This window comes from Rana temporaria, chromosome 10, assembly GCF_905171775.1.
Source record: "Rana temporaria chromosome 10, aRanTem1.1, whole genome shotgun sequence".
Taxonomy (NCBI): domain Eukaryota; kingdom Metazoa; phylum Chordata; class Amphibia; order Anura; family Ranidae; genus Rana; species Rana temporaria.
In genome coordinates, this window is record NC_053498.1 from 57,928,913 (window position 1) to 57,937,770 (window position 8,858).

General features: G+C 46.2%; 1 long non-coding RNA gene across 1 annotated transcript; it reads left to right on the top strand.

Annotated features, from left to right (window-relative positions):
* The first annotated feature begins 7,291 nt into the window (after positions 1-7,291).
* Positions 7,292-8,520, top strand: LOC120916591. The gene is made up of 3 exons (XR_005744030.1): positions 7,292-7,390; positions 8,081-8,299; positions 8,400-8,520. It is a non-coding gene; the product is annotated as an uncharacterized LOC120916591 (long non-coding RNA).
* Positions 8,521-8,858: the final 338 nt, after the last annotated feature.

An 8,858-nucleotide genomic window follows, 5' to 3' on the forward strand; every position in this document is an offset into this window, starting at 1 on the left:
TTCCTAGCATGCCATCACTTGATTGACGAAATCCACACTGGATGATGTTCTTAGCTGCAGAAAAAGTTGTACCATGGTACATTTCTAAGAACCGTTTACACGGTGTGTATCCAGTAGAGTTGCTGGCCATTGCTGCTGAAAGAGAAATAAATAAAACCATTATTTTTGATAGCATTATCAGCAGGCATGTGGCTTATTTATTTGATATTGGATTTTCTAAAAATAAAATAGTGAAGGCACCACTTCATATAAAGTTTATCAAATTTTTAACCCCTTCATGCTGAGTGTAAAACAGACCCTAAGTGGATGTAAACTCACCATACACCCAGTGAAGTGAACAGCCTCAGATAATATACAGAGATTAACCAAATCTCCCTACATAGGTTTTATATGTATATCTGCTGTCTTCACATTTATATACTGTTTAGAAAGTTGAGATTGTGTTAGGAGATTTTCTCTTCCTGGTTAACACAGAGTGTGATGTCTGGGCATACAGCCAAGATATATAACATTGCTGATTGGAGGAAAGGCACACACCCCCTCTCATCATAGTCAGAGACTCTCAGAGGTGTTTTGTAACAGGACCTGCTCTCTGCTACTCTATTTTAGCAACCTCCTCCAACAAAAGATTCAGGCTGCTTTTGTCTAAAATGTCAAAAAATATGTCAGGAGTTCTCAGGCTGATAACAGAGGAACTGTTTAGAAGAGAGATATAAGACTTGGCTCATTGAAAATAGATAACAAAATACTGCAGATATATGTGCCCAGCTCAAATGTCATGAATCAGGTTTACATCCACTTCAAAACAGTTTTGCAATGTTGATATGTGTTAGTAAAACTGTACATATCATCACAACTACTTAGTGTATCCAGGTGGATTATACCTTGTTTTTTTTCCAGGACAATTGGGCTTTGATTTTGTGGTAAATGGTAAAATATATCTCCTGTGTGTGTGTGGTTTTTTTCTTTCTTTTTTTTATTAGAACAAAAAACAAAATAGTAAAAAAAAAAAAAAAGTGTTTCTAAATTTAGCTGTATATTGCTTGCTATTACAATAACCTACCACCAAAGAACAACACAAAACTAATTCTCCTGCTCCTGTTGATCACAGTGATAGGATATTTGTTTATGTTCTTTGTTTGTACACATGAAGACTTGTACACACGTTTGGACTTCCATTGGACTTTTTCGTAGATTTTGGTACAAAGGGCGTTGGCTGTGAACTTGTTCTGCATACACTTGGCAGAACATTTTCAGCCAACATTCACCAAACCATGGGCCAAATCCACAAAGCAGATGCGCCGACTTAACTCGAGATTTCTAAATTTACACGGCGCGTATCTTTGCGCCTGATCCTCAAAACGAGATACGCCTTAAAATCATGTTTTTCCGTCCTACCTAAAATAATTACGCCGGCGCTTTTCTGTACGCAAATTACGCTAGAAACGCCGCTGTTTTTGATAGGCAAAGATGCAAATGAGGGAGATAGGGCGATCCACAAAATTAAGTGTGTGCGCCGTAGATTACGCCCTGTGCGCACCTGTTAGTTTCCCTGCGCAAATTTACACGTTATAAAAGCAGCCCTAATTTTACACATGCTGTGTAAAGGTCTGCTGAAGCAACAGCATTGAGGAAGAGCTGAGCACACATATTTGCTGGACTACAATCTGTCTGCCAACATGCCAGGGCCATCCATGATCCTAACTGCACTTGTTACTTTAGAGGCGCAAAGATGAAGGAGGGCACAGAGGAGGAGGAGGGCACAGGAGAGGGTATACCGCTCACGCCGAGATCTCTTTGGCATGACTGCTTCTGAGGTCTATGGCAACTTCCGTTTCAACCGTGAAGCCATCCTGGAATTAACCAGAATCATGCAGGATGATCTCACCACCCCAACACAACGATCCCATGCCCTGCCGCCTCTGATCAAAGTAATGGCAACACTCCATTTCCTTGCCACTGGCTCTTTCCAACGCACATGTGGAGGTCTGGCTGGGATGGCACAATCCTCCATGAGCAGGTGTGTGCACCAAGTAGTCCCTGCAATACTGAGACGCATGGGCAATCAATTTCAAAAGCCCACCCAGGAGGTCCAGCGATTGAAAACCATGACGGACTTTTACCACATTGCCCGATTCCCACGGACCATCGGGGCCATTGATTGTACCCATGTGGCACTACAACCCCCCCATGAGACAGAGCACATGTTCCGTAATAGGAAGCACTGGCATTCCATAAATGTCCAGGTAATAGTGGATGCACAATCCCTCATCTGGCACGTCTGTGCAAAATTCACTGGATCCTGCCATGACAGCTATATATTCCGGCAGACCAACATCTCCAGAGATTTGCAGTTGAACGTGTATGGAGACAGCTGGCTGGTTGGTAAGTGACATGGGTGTCAGGTATGTCCCCCCCCCATGATGCAGACATCACAAGGGGCACATGCATGACTAACATCCTCCTGTCTTTTCCCTTCCAGGTGACTCTGCATATGCACTGGGACCCCATATGATGACCCCATACCGGAAACCCCCAAACCCCAGGAGAGCAACGTTATAATGAGGCTCACATTTGTACCCGTGCAGTTGTGGAACGCACATTTGGGCTGCTGAAGTCCCGCTTCAGATGCCTGGATAAGTCTGGGGGTACACTGTTGTATTCCCCAGACTTTGTGTGCCAGATCATCGGTGCATGTTGTATTCTGCACAACTTTGCAGTGAGAAGGGGCCTGCAGATTGACATACGTGGTGACCTGACCCCCCCACCCAGGCAATCCCCCGCTAACCAACTATACCCGGTCTGCTGAGGGCACAGCAGCCAGGAGACGCCTCGCTGAAGGCATTTTTTCACAGTAAACACACATTAATTATGTCACAATGAGAATGTTTTGTTTCACAGTAAACGCACATTAATTATGTCACAATGAGAATGTTTTTTTTCACAGCAAACGCACATTAATTATGTCACAATGAGAATGCATGAATGCACACCACTGTGGTCCCTAGCACAGACATATCACATGCACATCGAATTGGATTAGATCCAAGTACCCCCCCCCCTTTGGTACTTGGGAGCAGTAACGCCACGCCACGGCTCCAATTATGTCACTGTGCATTCATACACCATTCAGGAACCTGGGATCACTTCTCCCTGGTCCTGGGGATCCATTCACACATCATTCACACTCAAATCATAAATACAGTAAACCAAAATAAATAATAAAAATAAAAAATAAAAACAAAAAAACAAAAGTATCCCTGCTAAGTTAGTTGCGGCGGGGAGTGCTACGCCTGGGCTGGCCACGGGCAAGGGCACGGGCACGGCCAACCGGAGGATCTTCATTGAGGGGGGTGTGAGCAGGGGAGGGAGTATCTTCATGGGGGGGTGGGTGAGCACGGGAAGGAGGAGCCTCCCCTGGTGACTGTCCTCCTGCTGGCCTGCCCTCCAAGGCCACTGCTATTCTTGTGAGACACATTGTGATGGCAGCCGCATTGGCCTGGCCAGACCTGGTATTGTCCTGCACAGCCTGGGTCAGGGCACTCACCTCCTGGGCCATGCCTGTTGTGGCAGTCTGCAGGTCATTCAAGCATGTGATGACCGCCACTGAGTTGGTGGCCACATCACCGAGTGCCTGCTTCATTACATCCAGGTTGTGCTCCATCTGGGTCATTTTTTGTTTCATTTGAGCCAGAGTGCGGGTCTGCCGGGCATTGTCCCTCAGCAGACTGACCGGCAGACGCTCGGCCACCCCCCTGGTGTCCTGGGTCACCATCCTGCCTGCCCCTGAGGCTTGTGGCCCTGGAGGAGGGGAGAGAGTGACCCTTGTGGGTTGCGGCCTGTTGTGGGAGGAGTGGGAGGGGCTACCCCTGATGGTGGCCTGACTGCTGCCAGCCTCTGGGGTAGCCTCAGGGGAAGCCTCAAAGGTCATCATATCAGAGGCCAACAGGACTTCCCGGACAATCTGTAGATTTTCTTCCTCCTCCCCCTCATCCTCCTCCCCCTCATCCTCCTCCCCCTCAACCTCCTCCCCCTCATGAGGGGAGGTTTGGCCACTCCCCTCCCCTGGGGAATCCTGCCCTTCTTGGGACTCATCATCAGCCTGTCTTGGGGGTGGTGCAGCAGCCTGGCCTGATGGGCCAGCAACCTCCTGGGCTGATGGGCCTGCAACCTCCTGGGCTGATGGGCCTGCAACCTCCTGGCCATCTGTGGAGGACACAAAACAATCACAGGTTTGAGGATCCACACACTTGGCACATCTTCCCTTCCCCCACCCACACATGCTAATCACCAGAGAGAAAAACCAAAAACGTACCTGTCCTCACAGGAACATCTGACTGATAGCCACACAGGCCCACCACCTGCTGTGGGTGGAAACACTGGGCCACTGCCCATTCCTCCTCAGTCAGCCTGACGGGGCAGGGTCCCCCTCCTCCAGTGCCCATGGCATGGGCATTGATCCTTGCCATCTTGTTCCGGACCACGCTCCTCAGATCATTTATCTTCTTTTGTATGCCAGCGGGGGTCCTGGTCTCCCCCCCCGCCGCATTGATTTGATCCGTGATCTATTTAAGTATCTCCTTCCTCCTGGCCGGGGGGGTGTTCTGGCTCTCAGGGCCATGCAGATAACGCCCATATCGGACGATGCCCCGAGCAAGAATTTGCTTCTCTCCCAGGGTAAAATTCAGCTTCCTGCGCTTGGGGGCCATCACAGACACCACCCAGCAACAAGAAACTCACCCAAAAAGCAATCAACAATACACACACACCAAACAATCAACAATACACACACAACAAACAAACAAAAATACTCACTGAAAAAACAAACAAAAATCTAAACACACAAGCAGACAGCTACTATAAGTTCAAAAACAAACACGCAAAAACAAATACAAAAATACAATCACAAAAAAACAATCAGAAAATACAATCACAAACAAACAAAAAATATACACTTCTCAAAAACAAACACCAACTATACTCTCCAACTCCTCACAAACTTTTCTCACAAAAACAACTTACCAACAAACACCAACAAACGTTCAGAGCAGAAGCAACTTGCTCTAGGAAGGGAAACACTGGGATATACTTTTGCAAGGGAAGTGTGTTTGACTGGGGCTTGTTATACACAGGGCGATCCTCAAACTAAGTATGCTTGGCCTTTTACCTATCTCACTGATTGCGCAGAGCCAAGTTCTGCACATGCCCAGTGAGGTCCAGATTCGTGCGCGCATGCGCAGTATGGCCGGCGCCTCATTTGCATGGGGTCACGGCTCATTACAATGAAGCACGCCCACTTCCTTCCCACTTGCAATAACCCCGCCTTACGCCTCGGAATTTAAGTTACGGTGGCGCAAATTTGGCCGCAAATGCGCTGTGGATACGGCACTTACAATACCAAATTAGGATGCCGTAACTTAAATGACATAAGTTTTGAAGAACTAAATTTGCGCCGCTTTTTGTGGATTTGGCCCCATGTGTTTTTTCAGCTTTTTACCGCCACCCTTTGGGAAACTTCTGCTATTGCTGTCTCATGTTTAGCATTGGTGTATGCATGTTTATACTTTGTATTTTAGTTGGACGGACTTGTGTACACACGATTGGACAATCTGATGTAACAGATTTTTTGCCAGACAGTTGGTGAGCATGAACAGCCAACTTTTGTTGTCGTTAATTTAGCCAACAATTGTCTGATGGAGCATACACACGGTCGGATTATACGACACAACAAGTCCATCAGACAATTATAGCTGTAAGGCCTAAAGGCTCGTGCACACGATCCAATTTTATGTCCATAATTGTACACAAATCTGTCCAACTAAAATCCAAAGTACAAACACGCATGCTCAGAACCAATGTTAAACATTAAGACAACATTAGCAGAAGTGGCCCAAAGGGTGGCGCTAAAGAGCAGAAAAATCACATATTTAGGTTTTGTTGGCTGAAAATGTTGTGCCATCTGTATGCATACCAAGTTCATGGCCAACACCCTTCGGACCAAAAGCAGCAGAAGAGTAAGATGGAAGTGTATGAGGCTTAGGTAGGGCCAAGAAATATTAGTGTGCATTTTGCTTTTTTTATCCTACCTAAAACTTTCAGTTTTTAAATTCCGACCTAAAATGCGGTGAAGAAGGAAAATCACCGCTCAAGGTGGGTCTGCTATAGGGTCATACACAGGTGTAGGATTCCAAGGGTGCTGGCAGTGCACTAGGCAAGCATGGGCGTAAAATGAAGGATGGATGGCCGCACTCCAAACCAAACAGGTTGTTTTTATTTAAACGAACAGCAAAACATACCATATCACAGCAACAGAAACAGGAGGATAACCGACGTTTCGCACTGACTTAGTGCTTATTCAAAAATGCGGTGACCTTTGACCCTAGAATTGACCCTAACCTTAAGGCCCCTTTCACACTAGGCGGACTCTGTATCAGCGGAGTCCGCCATCTCCCGCCGGCTCAGTGGGTTATCTCCCTGCAGATCTCCGCTGAGCCGGCGGATGACAAGTCCCGCTCTGCTCACTGAGTGGGGAGGGGCGTGGGCAGCGCCGCTGATTCCTATGGAGAGATCTTATGAAAACGGACAGCATGCCATGAGAAAATCCCCCCATTCTGTACTCTCAGATTTAATGTCCCTTTTACCTGATTCTTGAGCTTGTTGCTTATCTACCCCAGCTGCACTACCCGCTCTCAGACTATTTGTGAAACCATATGCCTAATATGGTTCCCATATATTTAAATGGCGTCCATTTCTTATCAGCCATTTAATTATTTACCATTATTTCTATATAGATAACCATGTATGCATATTACTGTATTTCTATGGAATAACCATTGTATATTATCCCTTCTGGATCCTGGTGCGTTTTCGCTGGGGGGGCGCTCATCCCCATCCGTGTCCGCCTCGGTGTTCCTAATGGCCTCTCAGTGAGGAGGGGGAGACACAGGGCCCTGTGCTCCCATGTTTCTCCACTGGATGGCGGGGCGGGTCCCGCAACCATGGAGACTTTCCTCCTCACTGTCGGCGTCAATGGCAATCTCCAGCGCCGGGTGTGTCCCGTGCGCGTGCTTGTGCGCGCGGCGCATGCGCGTGACGCCACCGGCGCGACCATCATTGCGGCAGTGGCCGGGGTATCCCCCCATTGATGCCGAGAGGCCCACAGCAGGGAGGGCCATGTCCTTGGCCCTGGTTCCATTTGGTCATCCGGGATGCCTTAGGCGCCAGGGGGGGGGGTGGGTGGGAGTGCATCGGGGCGGTTACAACAGCCAGCAGCAATCACTTTAATTTGGGGCACCTGGACATGCACACATATATAACAGACAACGTGAACTCATCATGTCAGTCTGTGATCCCTTTTCACCTGTGCAGGAGTGGAGCTATCACACACAGGGTAAGATCTTTTTAGACCTTTAGACCTTCTGACCGACACTCTCCACTTATTTATACTATTACTTTCCTCATTTATATACATGTTCTCGCCTTTAGATATGGGTAGCCACATTTAGACTGGAAGTCTTTCCATACCTGCACTATAATATCCAACAAGGTACCTATAACCTTATATATGTTTCACATTCCTATATATTTATATAGGTATTTATATCTCATATGTTCACACATTCTCAGTCGATATATATTCTTTTTTATCCTTTTCATCTGGTCGTTTTTTTTGTGGGTTTTTTTGCACACTTTCCTGCACTTTTTTCACTCACTCCTCTTTTTCCTTCTTTTCTTTTTATCACCATCACTTTGGCATCCCTCACACTTTCACCTGCTTTCACCTGCTTTCACACACCTGCTTTTACACACATCAATACATCACAAACCCACCTTAATGATTCTACCAACCAATTAAACATTTTTTTTTTTTAACTTTAGATTCTTTCCTACCTATGCATACAAATTACTGTCTAGTATTACTCATTTCTATATATGTTAACCCTTTGCCCGCTTGATATCCCCCTGTCTATCAGTGACAGATCAGGGATTCAGTGCATGCCCAGTGCCCCAAATGACTCAAATGACAATATTTAACACTTAATTTGACAATTTATCAATACATATTTACACTTTTTAATAGGTGCTTTCTATGGCTGTCGCTCTGCTGGGTCTCCCTCCCCCCGCCCAGCCCGGACCCCATTGGACCCTCCCCTTGTGCTTGTGGGCCCCTGCAGGCTGTCTGGTTTGGCGCCTTGGCGGTACCATTTGGGGGTCTGCCCTCCTTGTGAAAATGTCCATCCAGGGGTCCTGCTGTGGATTTAAGTCAACTTTGGTCTAGACACAATTAAGTTTACACGCTGTGAGTGGGTAACTATATATACAAATTTTTTCATGTTCCACAATACTCAGTGGTAATTGTTAAGACTGTTTTACTTTTATACATTAATTTTCTGTTACAGTAGCACCTCAACTTCCTCCAAAGAAGACCCCAATATGGGTTGAAACACGTCAGGATTTACGTGACTTGCATGTTAACCATTCATGTTAATTGATGTCATGTATTTTGGTGCATACTCCTTGTGTAAACGTTTTTTTAGTGTATACTATACCAGAGCTTATTTTTACAATTAATTAAACTTTTTTACTTTTTACATCTGTGCATTTCATTCAATCTTTTACCCATTTTCTGCCTAAAAACCCCATTGGGGAGCACTTCCACTTACTATATTATTTAGGGGTGAGCAGCACTTTCCCTACCCCCTTCGTGTCCTTTTCCATTTCACGTGATGCTTTGTCTAATACCCCTCAGCACCAATCCAGTTTCGTTTTACAAACAGTAATCACACCTCCTTGATTAGTCACCACAGTGAGAAATCTCCCAGTACTGTGGTGATCAGGAAACAGACAACCATGAAGTG